This window comes from Bactrocera dorsalis, chromosome 3, assembly GCF_023373825.1.
Source record: "Bactrocera dorsalis isolate Fly_Bdor chromosome 3, ASM2337382v1, whole genome shotgun sequence".
NCBI classification, from domain to species: Eukaryota; Metazoa; Arthropoda; class Insecta; order Diptera; family Tephritidae; genus Bactrocera; species Bactrocera dorsalis.
In genome coordinates this window covers 84,313,708-84,326,318 of record NC_064305.1, presented here as the reverse complement: position 1 = coordinate 84,326,318, position 12,611 = coordinate 84,313,708, and the positions used below count along the sequence as shown (strand labels likewise).

The 12,611-nt window shown below is 34.0% G+C and overlaps 1 protein-coding gene across 1 annotated transcript in view; it reads left to right on the top strand.

Moving 5' to 3' along the window:
- The first annotated feature begins 2,516 nt into the window (after positions 1 to 2,516).
- LOC105227793 (potassium voltage-gated channel subfamily H member 8) overlaps positions 2,517 to 12,611 on the top strand; it is a 177,879-nt gene continuing 167,784 nt past the window's right edge. Inside the window, exons 1-2 of the mRNA XM_049450662.1 lie at positions 2,517 to 3,088; positions 8,495 to 9,292. The gene's annotated coding sequence lies outside the window, so the exon portion shown is untranslated. The remainder of the gene's footprint in view (positions 3,089 to 8,494; positions 9,293 to 12,611) is intronic.

The following is a 12,611-nucleotide window of genomic DNA, read 5'->3' as shown; positions in this document are numbered from 1 at the left end:
AAGAGCCAGAATAGGCACCAGACTACAATTAGACTTCTGAAAAGAGGGAATTGTTATGTCTATGGCTACATGCAGATATCTTATCGACAAATATGTTATAAACTTAGTTACGTATCGGTGGAATCAGTCTCTGAATTGCTCAAAAAGCAGGCAAACGTGGTATGAATGGAGTATGGGCCACCCAATTTAAAAGGAATGATATTATATAAGAACTATGGCAGGAGTAATAAAAGGTCACTGTCTAATAGGCAGACATGCCAGTAGCCTAGTAACGCCTTATAGTGACTATTGTAGAAACTGTTAGGAAGTAGAAGAGGAGGAGACTATAAATATTTTCTTTGTGATTTTAAAGCTCTATAAAGGAACTGAAGCGCACCTATCGTTCGATGGTTTCGTTACGAGGTCTTGGAGGCTCTACAGATAAAACTTTTCGTACTGATGAACTTTAAACGTAGCACAGGGTGATTCATAGAGGAGCCAATAAAGTGAGTGGACATTAGCCTAGGTGGTGTCAAAATGGGACCCCTCTAGACTTAGTACTTAGTTGGTTTTACGAACTACAATGGAAAATAATTTTAAGATCATTATAGACGTAATAAAGTCTAATTAGGTGGCACAGAGTCGAACACAACTGAACTAAATCTGAAAATATTATCAGCTAACGATTTTCATTCAACGAAAGAGGTAAATATATGATAATCCAGCGGAGTTAGGAGGTACGATCTTGGTCGGGCTTACCACGGAAGATATGGCACACAGCAAAAGTTGCCTTCAATAAATTAATTTTTTCATTGGCTCGTGGAACTACTGGTTGTCCATTTCAACATCGTCCAATTTAGGCAAGAAACTGCTATTAATTATGGCATTTTTGAAGAAATATGAACCAATGATACCCTCTACCGATAGAGAACACCAACCAGTGACTAGTGAGTGTAAAAAAATATAGCCTCATTGAAAATGGCAAGTCTACACCGGTTATTGGGATAAATATATTTATTGATTTAAGCTGTTTTGAAAGAATTTTTAACTTAGTATATTCGGCTATTAAAAGTTTTAACGCTTTTTGCTGGAAACGCTGTTCTCCGAGTCGTTGAGGAAAATGTCAAATTTTCACTCGACCTTCTTATTTACATTTTCAGGTTATGATCGCAGGAATGGGTTAGGTTAGGCTAGATGGCTGATCAAAGATCGCATGTGGAATACTATGTACATATATGTAGTCCTCACGGAGGTGGTGGTGGTATCGATAATGGGCCTGTGCTGGCCAAGCTCCCGCGAAGTCCAACTGTTTAGTAGTAGAACACAAGAGGATACGGGAGCAACGACCACTCCATTCTACCGATAGCAGCTCTTGGGTGACTTTTCTTGCTTGCTAGCTCTGCAGCTTTACAATTTCCTGCGATTCCGCTGTGGCCTGGCATCCATACCAGTATTATCACAAAGACACTCGATGCTATTGATAGCAAGGTTAGGCACTTCTGAACCCACTGTTAATGAGTTCAAATCTATAATAGTATCGCCGTTCTGCTATCTGGATAAATGATCACTTTTCTCCGGAGAGGTAAATCTACTGCTGCCTTTATCGAAGGAATAATATTTTTGGTTGTAATTTAGAATTTTTTAGCTATTCTAAGTGTAAATTTTTTTCACAAAAATCGACTCAAAAACAAGCGAAATAATGTGTTAAAAGTATTAATATGAAATACTGAAAGCTTCTTTTAGCGCCAGGCTTGAGACCTGAAGTTTCACTACTGTAAAACGCTAAACTCAATCAAAAATTTTTTATCATAAAAGTCATACTGAAAATTTAAACTCAAGCTCAACCTCAACATAACCTCACTAAACTTTTAATTCAAAAATTTATGGTCAATTTGACATTACTATTGTAGTTAAAATTCAATATCACCAAAGAGACATATCTGTTGACAATAGCTGTGCCATCGCTGTGTTTCAAGGGCTTTTCGGAGAGGCCTTCCGACTTTTTTTGTTATCACATCGAGTATTGTATGATTTGTATGATTCCATATAACAACCATGTGACCAACTGTCACTGCAACACACAGACACATACATATGTACATACAGACATGGGCAAAGAAACTCGCACACATTATCGCCTTTCAACAGGCTGTTGCTTCGGTCCAACTTTATCATTTTTTTGCAGACAAGAATGATAGCAGCATCACAACAACTAACAACAACAGCGAACTGATACATGCAATATGCCAGGGTTATTGAAGTTGTGAGAGGTCAAACACAGAGGTCCACTGATAAGAGGTATCAGTGCTGCACAGCATTCGCGCGCTCATTTGCTCTCACTTTCATTCTATTTTGGCGCTCTTCTCTCAAAAGCTTTCATCTGTTTATTGGAGACTTCACTGGCGAGGCGACTCAACATCGCAACAGCTGATTGCCGCTATTGTTGTTGCACACATAAACGTATAATCACGCTACAACAATAAGAGCAACAATATTGTCAGGGTTTAGAAGCAACAGCATCAACGGAGTCAGAGTGGTTGTTCGACGTGTTGGCAGCAGCATCCACACATCGGTCCCGTTTTCGGCATCTCGGCAGCCACAAGTTGCTATTTCGTGCGCTGTGCAACAGTAGCAGACGTGTTGCTTACAAGAACGGACGTGGTTAACGGACGAAATCGCAAAGCGGTCCACAGTGAAACGCAGCCGGAAGTGTACATCCGCAGGCACACACACACAGAGAGAAAGGAAAGCGCAGTGCCACCCAGCAGGGAGGCGCTCACTTCCAAGTAAACGTTCTTTACATGCCTATATGTGTGCTTACATACACACATACATAGATATGTTGATGTGCCGTTGTAATCTAAAATATTGCTGTGCAGAAAGCGTTTAAAATTTGGTTGATAGAATTCTTAATCGAAAATCAAATATTTCATGAAAGTGAAAAGCCAATGGAGCACCAGTGAAAGTGCGCAGAGAAAGTGAAATAAGTGAATTTCATCTAAATTAGCCAAAGGCTATGTGTTTGCTGCTGCTTTCCCCCATTGAAAGCCAAAAAATTTAATTTCTGCGTCTGACGTGCTATCGACAGCTCAAAAAGGAATAAAAGAACGTAAGAAAACACAACAACAAAAAGAAAGAAAAAAAAACAAAAATAAATTAATTCCACAACAACATACGGTATATGGTGGAAAGTGCGTTTGATTGCTGTTGGTGTTGTTGCTGCTGCTGCGTGACTGAATGCTTGTAACCCCACAAATATTCAAGACCAGGCGCACAAACCCGTTACAACCGTGCTTACCATTCACTTTTACATAGTCATATTTGTTGTTGTTGGTTTTAGTGCTTGAAAATAGCGAGAAATCAAATTCTTTTTCAGAAACACGTGCGAGTGTGTGTGTTTTGTGTTGTTGCTTGTTACCTTGGCCTTGCAAGAAGCAGCAACAGCTGAGCTACCACTGCCCACCTGCGCGCGCTGTTGCCTCTGTTGGCATGGTGTTTTCGAAAAGAAATTCTATGTAAAAGAATGGTGAAATTTTGGTGACTGTCCCGAACAGAAATGTGACAATTTTCGACAGTGAATAGTCTGGCGTAAGCGAAGCTTTGTTCGGGCAGTTGCAAGTTGACATAACTCATTAAAAAGTTTATAGCGAATTGAGAAATATAAAACGCAGTGAAATGCTTTTGGTGTAAATAAGAAATAGAAGACGAAATTAAATTATTGACGAAAAAGTTGAGAGTGATGAAACTTTTTGGTGAAAAAAAATAAAATAATACATTATAAAAATAAAATAGAATAATATAAAAAAAAACAAATTAAATATAATACAAATAAACTAAAAAAATATATTAAACTAAAATAAAATTAAATAAATTAAAGGAAAATAAAATAAATAAAAATGAAATAAAATGAAGTAAAATAAAATAAAATAAAATAACAAAAAGGCAAAAAGTAAATTGAATAAAATTTAAAATAAAAATTAAATTAAAAAATTAAGTGAAATAAAAAAAAAAAAAAATAGAATAAAGTAAAATAAAATAAAATAAAATATAAAATAAAATAAAATAAAATAAAATAAAATAAAATAAAATAAAATAAAATAAAATAAAATAAAATAAAATAAAATAAAATAAAATAAAATAAAATAAAATAAAATAAAATAAAATAAAATAAAATAAAATAAAATAAAATAAAATAAAATAAAATAAAATAAAATAAAATTAAAATAAAATAAAATTAAATAAAATTAAAATAAAATAAATAAAAATGAAAAAAAAATAAATAAAAAATTAAGTGAAATAAAAAAACATAATAAAATAAAATACAATTAATAAAATTTAATAAAAAAAATATAAAAAAAAACAAATTAAAATAAAATAAATAAAGAGAAAATATAAAATAAATACAAATATAAAAAATAAAATTAAATTAAATAAAAAAGTAAAATATGATGACATAAAAATAATACAAAAAATATAAACAAAATAAAATATAATGGAATAAAATAAAATTAATAAAAATTATTTAAAATAATTAAAAATAAAATAATTTTAATAAAATATAAAATAAAATGAGTTAAAAAAAAACGTTAACTTCGGTAAAATAAAATAAAATAAATGAAATGAAATAATAAATATAACAAAAGTAAATATGTTAAATAAAATTAATAACAAATAGTTTAAAATAAAATAAATGAAAATAAAATAGAATAATTGAAATAAAATATTATAAAACAAACTAAGTTAAAAAATTGTTAATTCAAAAAAAAAAAAAACCAAAAAAAAACACGTTAACACAAATAAAGAAACTTTGCACGCAAGAACTTCATTTTGATCGGTCAATTAGTATTTCCAGTTGTACGAGCAATTTATCTATGGACTATACAGTTCTTGGGTAATACTCCTTGTCAAATATCGTGAATATAAATTATCGATTTTTTTTTTTTTGAGAATGACAACTTACTTTCGACCGATCAGTTTTTATATAGCTATGCTCTACTGGCCCGACCTGAACAATTTGTTCTCAGATTGCGGCGTTCTCATAAGCAATAATTCATGACAAAATTTGTGAAGATAACTGGAATAATAAAATATAAGTCCATACAAGCACTGGACTTGGATTGATCAGTATGGAGAACAGCCATATGCAAGAGTGGTTCGATATCGGCGATTCCAACAAATGAGTGGCTTCTTAGATAGAAAAGAACATGTGTAGATTTCCAGATCGATATCTCAACAACTCAGTAACTAGTTTGTGTCGCCAAGTTGATGAGCCTATAGACCGAAGCGATGTCGCTTGGGAAGGTTGAGCGGCTTCAGTTCTTGCTCAAGCTGTACGCTTTTCATACGTCGTTCAATATGTCATTCCGCGTTGCTACGAACGGTGCCCAATCGACTCTCCATGGTCTTCATGTACTCTCTCAGCTTCGGCTGCTATATTTTCTTCACTGGACATGGTGTATTCGGTAGAATAGTATCTAATAATGAATGCAGGGTCTCTAGATGGGTGATGGTATTGGGAATAGTACGCTGAGTAGGTCCACTAGATTGAAAAAAAAACGCAAAACACATTCTTTACAGAACGCAAATTTTCATCATAAAGTTGAATGGTTACAGCGTTATTCAGTCGTAGGTCGTTCCAGGATGAGTTGCTAAACAATACTGAACAAAAATAACATGACAGCTTGACACGACTCACGCGTGATCTGCCAAAAAAGGCTGTTGAAAAAAGTACCTCTACTTAGAACACACGTTGCAATAAAATATGTTGCGATGTTGTTTTAAAAATAGATGTAATTTAGTTAAAAGCCTTTGAAATTTCTTTTAGTGTGAACATATTGAATCGTTATTAAAATTGTCTTTACTTACTGTGCATAGAAGAGCAAATAAAGAGCAAGAGAGATGATGGTAAAATGTAAGCTTTTAACCTGATTACTGTTTCGAATTCAATACTTCTGTAGAAATTTAAATTTCACTTAGACTGCAAAAATTGAAAATAGAATACGTTTAAAGATTACTCGATGCTTTTGAAAGTTGTTGAAAGCAGAAATTTAATCGGCACTTGCAACTAAAGTGGAAAGAAAATAATTTCATAAATGAAAATTAAGAGTGATTTGAAATATATGAATAGTACAGTTTCAGTTCAAGTCTGAGGCTCTATGAAAACTTTGCTTCAAAACGAGAAGTATAAGGTAAATATGTCAATAATGCAACTTGAACAAGCCTGTAAAAACTTTAAATTAAAAACTAAAAATTAGCAAAAAGCGAGTTTAGATTTCCGATCTACGGTTTAGGTTTATCTTGCTTTTGATTTTTCGTAGTACTTACTTCATCCAACTCAAGAGCGTAATTTGAACTTGCTTGTTTGATTTACATATCAGCTCTCCGAAAACTTTGTTTCTTTTTCTGTTAATCAAAATGGACTTGTTGAGTAAAAGGAAGTCGTTTAGGATATTTTTCATTGAATATTGATATTTTTGGAGATTAACCTTTATTGGTGAGAATTTTTATTGGAGTTTGGCACCAAATTTGCTGTCACAAAAATTGCTACAGTGGTGGGTTCCAAAGTAAACTTTCTGAATTTAGCACCCCCTGGTGGCGCCATCTACATGTCGACTGGTGCGTTAGAATCTGCTATCTTCATCAATTGTCCAGTGAGAATTTTATGACATTTCATTGATTGGAAGTGAAGTTATTGCGTTTTAAGGGTCAGTATGTTTGTGTTATCGGTGCGAAAATGAGCTTCGAACAAAGAGCCAACATTAAATTTGGTAAAACTTTTACCGAAATGTATGGATCTGAAATTTTGCATACATGCCTTTCTCTCCAAGACACTGCTCATATGTCTGAACCGTTAATTTCGGATCACTATAGCTTATAGCTATCATACAAAGTAATCGATGAAAATTAAGCTCTTGTATGAAACAAGAACTTATTTGACAAGATATCTTCACGAAATTTGGCATGGAATATTGTTCAAAGCAACTGTGCAATTTCCGCACATATTATTCAGATAGGACCACTATAGCACATAGCTGCAATACAAACTGATCGCTGATAATCAAGTTCTTGTATGGAGAACTTCTTTATTTGACAAGAAATATTCACAAAATTTGGTAGGAGTTATTAACCAAGCCAACACTATAATCTCTGAAGAAACAGTTCAAATCGGATTACTATAGCTTATAGCTGCCGTACAAACTGATCGCTCAAAATCTAATCCTTGTATGGAAAATTTTTTTATTTGACGAGATATCTTCAAGAAATTTGGCATATAATATCGTTGAAGACAATGCTACAATCTCCTAAAAAATTGTTCGGATTGGACCACTATATCATATAGCTGCCATACAAACTTACCGAACAAAATCAAGTTAAATATATTTTTATACCCTTTTATATTATAAAAAATACATCTCTGAAGGGTATTGTTAGGATATTAATACCTATATATCCTATATGCAGCCAAACTTAACGGGTTTTCTTGTTTTTTGCTTGTTTCAATTTGTAATAAATGTTACGTATACGCCCAGCTGTCCAATGACAAGTTAAATCCGAAACAAATACTAATCCTTACTGCTTAATTTTTGGCGCACAAATTTGCGGAAAACATAACCGCTATAGCTTCTAAGCACAGAATTTTTCATAATTTTTTCTCATGCACATAATAAATCTTAATCATGTCCTTTTTCTCCTCTTTCCTTCACACATTTTGACAGGCTGAATATTATTTCATTTTCTTATTTCGCCAACAAAATCGGCTTCCAAACTCATTAAATTACAATTTGCACTAAACGCAACATAAAACGCATAAATGTGACAATGACGGAAAATGCTGTGTGAATTTATGTGCACAATTTGTTTAAGTGAAATTGGGTAAACGCTGGGGAATGGCACAAGCAAGCAAACATTTATACTTGTATGTGTGCCAAAAAAACGGTTTAAAGCGTGCATTTGATTTTTATATACTGAGAGCAAGCAGCAAGTGGTGGCTGGCGACAATAAATGCTGCAAATGCCGGATGACAGTTGCCAATTGAAAGTGAAATTTAACACATTTTTTGGGCAAACGAAAGCAGAGATGGAAAATAATAACAAAAGCGCGCATAAAATCATATGCACAAAGGAAATTAAATAAATAATAAATTTATGTAAGCGCATTGTTGTGGTGGTGGAGGAAAAGTGAAACCAAAACATTTGTAAATTTGATGCCGGCGGCGGTGGCGGCTGCTGGCGCTTGCTTCAAAGCGCTGGTGGAGTGTACACAGCAGCGCAAACATACTCACATATGTATATGTACATATATGTGTATGTATGTATGTTTGTATGTGCTCCCATGCATACAAAAATATGCTGAAAAGGCACAGCACTAACGGCAATCAAGCGCAAACATACATTTTTCGCTTACATTTGCATACTTTAAGGCGCGCACAAGAATAAATATGCTTGTATGCGTTTAGTTCGTGCTTGTGAGGCTTGCAGTGAATACTAAATTTTAATATTTGCCTTTAACCATTCAGCCACTATACAATATATATGGAAATTTTGCGACAACAACAACAAATTCATATCATAAGCAGTGAAACATATTTAGAACTTGTGATAAAGCAACAAGCAAACACCAGTGCGCAATACATATGTACAGTACCCGACTAAGCGTGACAAAGGCGACGTCCACGTCTCGTTTGGCGCTAATGTGATTGATGTGCTTTGTTATTGTAGCGCTTAGACGTGGCGGATTTGCGACAGAGCAGCGAACAAAAAAACGAGGCAAAATATAAAAAGCGGCAAAATTTGCTTAACAAAAGCGAGAAATCATATAAAGAGTAGGATTTCATGCGCGGAAAAGATTATCCGCGAAGAAAATGTGTGGGAAAGTGTGGAAGAGAATGAGAAAAACCGAGTGTTAAGCGGAAAAAAGCGCGCATTTTGTTATCAGCTGGCAGAAAGAGCAGCCAAGAAAAAATTACAAGCAACTAAAAATACAACAACAAATATTACAACCAAAAACGATAAAAGAACAAGTGCAACAAAGCTCCTGCTGACACGCGCCGCTACTTCAGCAAGTAGCGCCAAACGTGCAACAACATAAATAAGAAATGAAAAGCAAATAAAAGGCACAAGAAAAGTAAGCAAAAAACACAAGAAAAGTAAACAAAAATCGCAAAGAAAAGCATATAAAGAAATAAAATTACATAATAATAAAATAAACCATCATAGCAGCTTTTCTAAGCGTCAGTGTTACATCTGTTGCATAACAGTTTGACGTCGGGCAGCGTTTGTGTCCAGCTTACTACAACGCTCACGCTGGTAAAAAGGTAAGTGTGCCATCATTTATATAAATTTGCTATTAAGACTTTCTTATCTGCCTGTTGTTACATCAATTTATTCGTGGCACCCCCATATATACGCTTGTATACGTCTTGATTTGGGCGGCTGCTCGTGCACAGTCGAGTGCTCTTCGCATTCATCTGCAGCTACTTACATATGCAAATGAGTTTGTTGCCGTTAATATTTAAATCGCATTAATACTTTTTCCCTGATTTGTTGCTATTTTCGTTTTACTCTGTTTACTTGTGCTTGTACTCGTGGCCGTGACTTGTTTGTGTTAACAGGAAACTTGTACTTATGTAATCATTACATGTACTTCGCAGTCAGGTATAGTATGAGACAAGGGTATGAGAGTGAGAAAGTAAAAAATGTTAAACAAATGTTCTTCTTATCAGAAATGAGGCGTTTGATGAATATAGGATCCGCAGCTGAACTCGGCGTCGTTTTGGTAAAATATTCAGGTACAACATTGACACATTTTTTATCCAAAAACATTAACCAAAATATGTTGAGTCGGTCCAGGACCGGTCTTGAGATCCTCTGCTGTTATTCTAATTTCAACTTGATGACTCTAAGTCACAGTTTCTTTCACTTCTTCGCTGGTATCGTCATTAACAAATTAAATGGTGAATGGGCTACCCGGAAGAGGCAAGCTTTCGATGACTTCACGATTTTCACGGTATGCTTTGTCTCATTCAAGTACTTGTGTTCGTGATAAAGTAGACTTCATAAGTCATTTTATTAATTTTTTGAATGTTTCCATAGCCACGATTTCATTGAAAACACCAAATGTTAAGCAAACTCTTTGTTCATATTTTTCACATGGTAAAAATCGGCAGAAAACCTTTCTATTCGCAAACAAGCAGCTGTCAAACATATACCAATCGACATACTTGTATGAGAATCAAATTTCATATGAACATAACAAAAGTTTACTATGTACCATGCATGGAAACATTTTTTATCGATTACGTTTACGCGCTCAGTTTAGATGGACTAGTCCGGGTCAAATTTGATCAGACGACAAATTACCTTAAAACCAATTATCATTCAGATATTCGTATTTTAGTACCAAATTTCGTTAGCTGCGACCTGAAAGTTAGTTTTGTGTTAAAGTTATTTGACTTTTGATTCAGTTTTTGAATTTTTGAAAACTTGTTTTCGATCCGATTAATGATCCGAAGGGCAAACGAAAGTGCATACAATAGGAAAAGCCATTACATAATTGTTTTTCATTCGATATTTAAAACAAGACTGGGTTAACAAATTTAAAAATTTTTCAAATAATATTTGCTAGTCGAAAAAGTCTTTTCGTATTTTGTCAATAGATGTCGTCGCAGTCGTATATCTCCAGTCATATTGTGTCATACTATATAATGTTAGAAAGGTAAGATTTTAAGCTTCATTTAACCAAAATTATATTAATTTCGGAGAAGTTTAAAAAAGTTACAGCTGTTCAAAAATGAGTGAAAACAATGAAGAAATTCGCTATATTTGGAAATTTTTGTATAAAAAAGTTAAGAATGCCACGCCAGCAACCAATAAAATTTGCAAAGTTTATGTGGACGATGCTGTATCAGTTCGTGTAGCAGAACAATGGTTCGCTCGCTACCGTTCTGGAAAGTTTGATGTGAAAGACGCACTTCGCTCTGGTCGACCTATCGTTGAAAAAGTCGATGAAATAATGGAAAATATTGACCAGAACCGTCACATAAGCAGCCATGACATCGCGAAGGAATTTAACCTTCATCATCAAATAGTTTTGAACCTTTAAAAAAAGCCTGGCTACTTGGGTACAACATGAATTGTCTGTGAAACATTTAATGGACCGAATTAACATCTGCGATTCTTCGCTTAAAAGGAATGAAATCGAACCATATCTGAAGCGAATGGTAACAGGAGATTTTTTATTACATACCATCCATGAAAATTCTATAAAGCCTCCTTAAAAAGGCGAATATCTCGAGAAGTATTAATGATAGCGATTTTGACCTCGGACCTTTTTTGTAGCAAATAAAATTTCCTACAAGTTTGTCATGAACATTTTTTCTATAGCTCTTGTCATTTACGAGATATATACAAAAAAATGCGAATTTCATGGAAAAATCAGGTTTAGAGCCCCGTACTACCTCGCCGGTGTGAGTTACGACTTTGTTGCACTGGACACTTTTGTAGAGTGAACAATTCTGAGAAATATGCGTCTAAAGTCAAAGCGATGCCATAAAATACCTCTGATCTGTAGGAATTTAAAGATAAAAAATCACGATTGTAGTGTATTTTCTATGGAAAATTTTTACATGCCTTGGTCCAGTTCTTAATGTTAATATTAAGGGCTAAAATTTTCAGGGAATTTTTTCAAGGGTATTTCCAAGGAAATTTCGTAACGGGACTGAAAAAAATATTAGTTAAAAAAAACACCCTAGTATACATATACATATGTATATATGCGTTTATAAGTTTACTAGGTATTATATTTATAATTACAGTGAAATGGTCAACTTTGTTAGATCCACCGAACTGATTAAATTTTCAAAAACTTTCGCGGAATAGTAAAATAATTAAGTGCAAAGTGAATTTGAATGCTCCCTTGGGACAAAAGTATTTAGCCGACGGCCACAACTCGTGCCAGCAGCTAATCCACCATCCGTAAGAGTTGAGGCCAGCCGCCGCTAAATGAAGTGTAAAATTTAATAATTTAGCATGTCAGCAGTTTGTATGACATTAGAACAACAACAAGAACAAGGTAGTAAAGTAACACAGGTGTAATTGAGCGCTTCAAAATGCTTGAGTGAAACGTGTAGAGTACGGCAAACTCGTGTAATTAAATAATAATTACGGTAATGATGTTTAGGGCGATGATATTTAAGATGAGCTTAAATGACAAAGTAGAGAAAGATGAGTGAAGAGTGAAATGGGTGAGGAGCGAAATGTGAGAGCGATAGGTTGAAGCGGATGTGAAAGGCAATGCTTCATTGTACCTAATCTGAGTTACGGTGTAGTTTTTCATTTTTAAAGGACACCTAGGCATTATAAAATAATATAGACAATACATAAGATATATAAATAATCAGCATTACAAGCTTCGATTTAGCTATATTCAACTGTCTGTTTATATATACGCGAACTAGTCTTTCAGTTTTTAAGATATCGATCTGAAATTTTGCAGTTGTTATTTTGTCCTCAAAAAACAACAAATTTGTCAGAACAGCTAATATCGGGAGCCCTAAAGCATATGGCATAAAAACTGATCAATCAAATCAAGTTTTTGTATGAAAAACTTTTTTAATTGATGAGATATCTTCACGA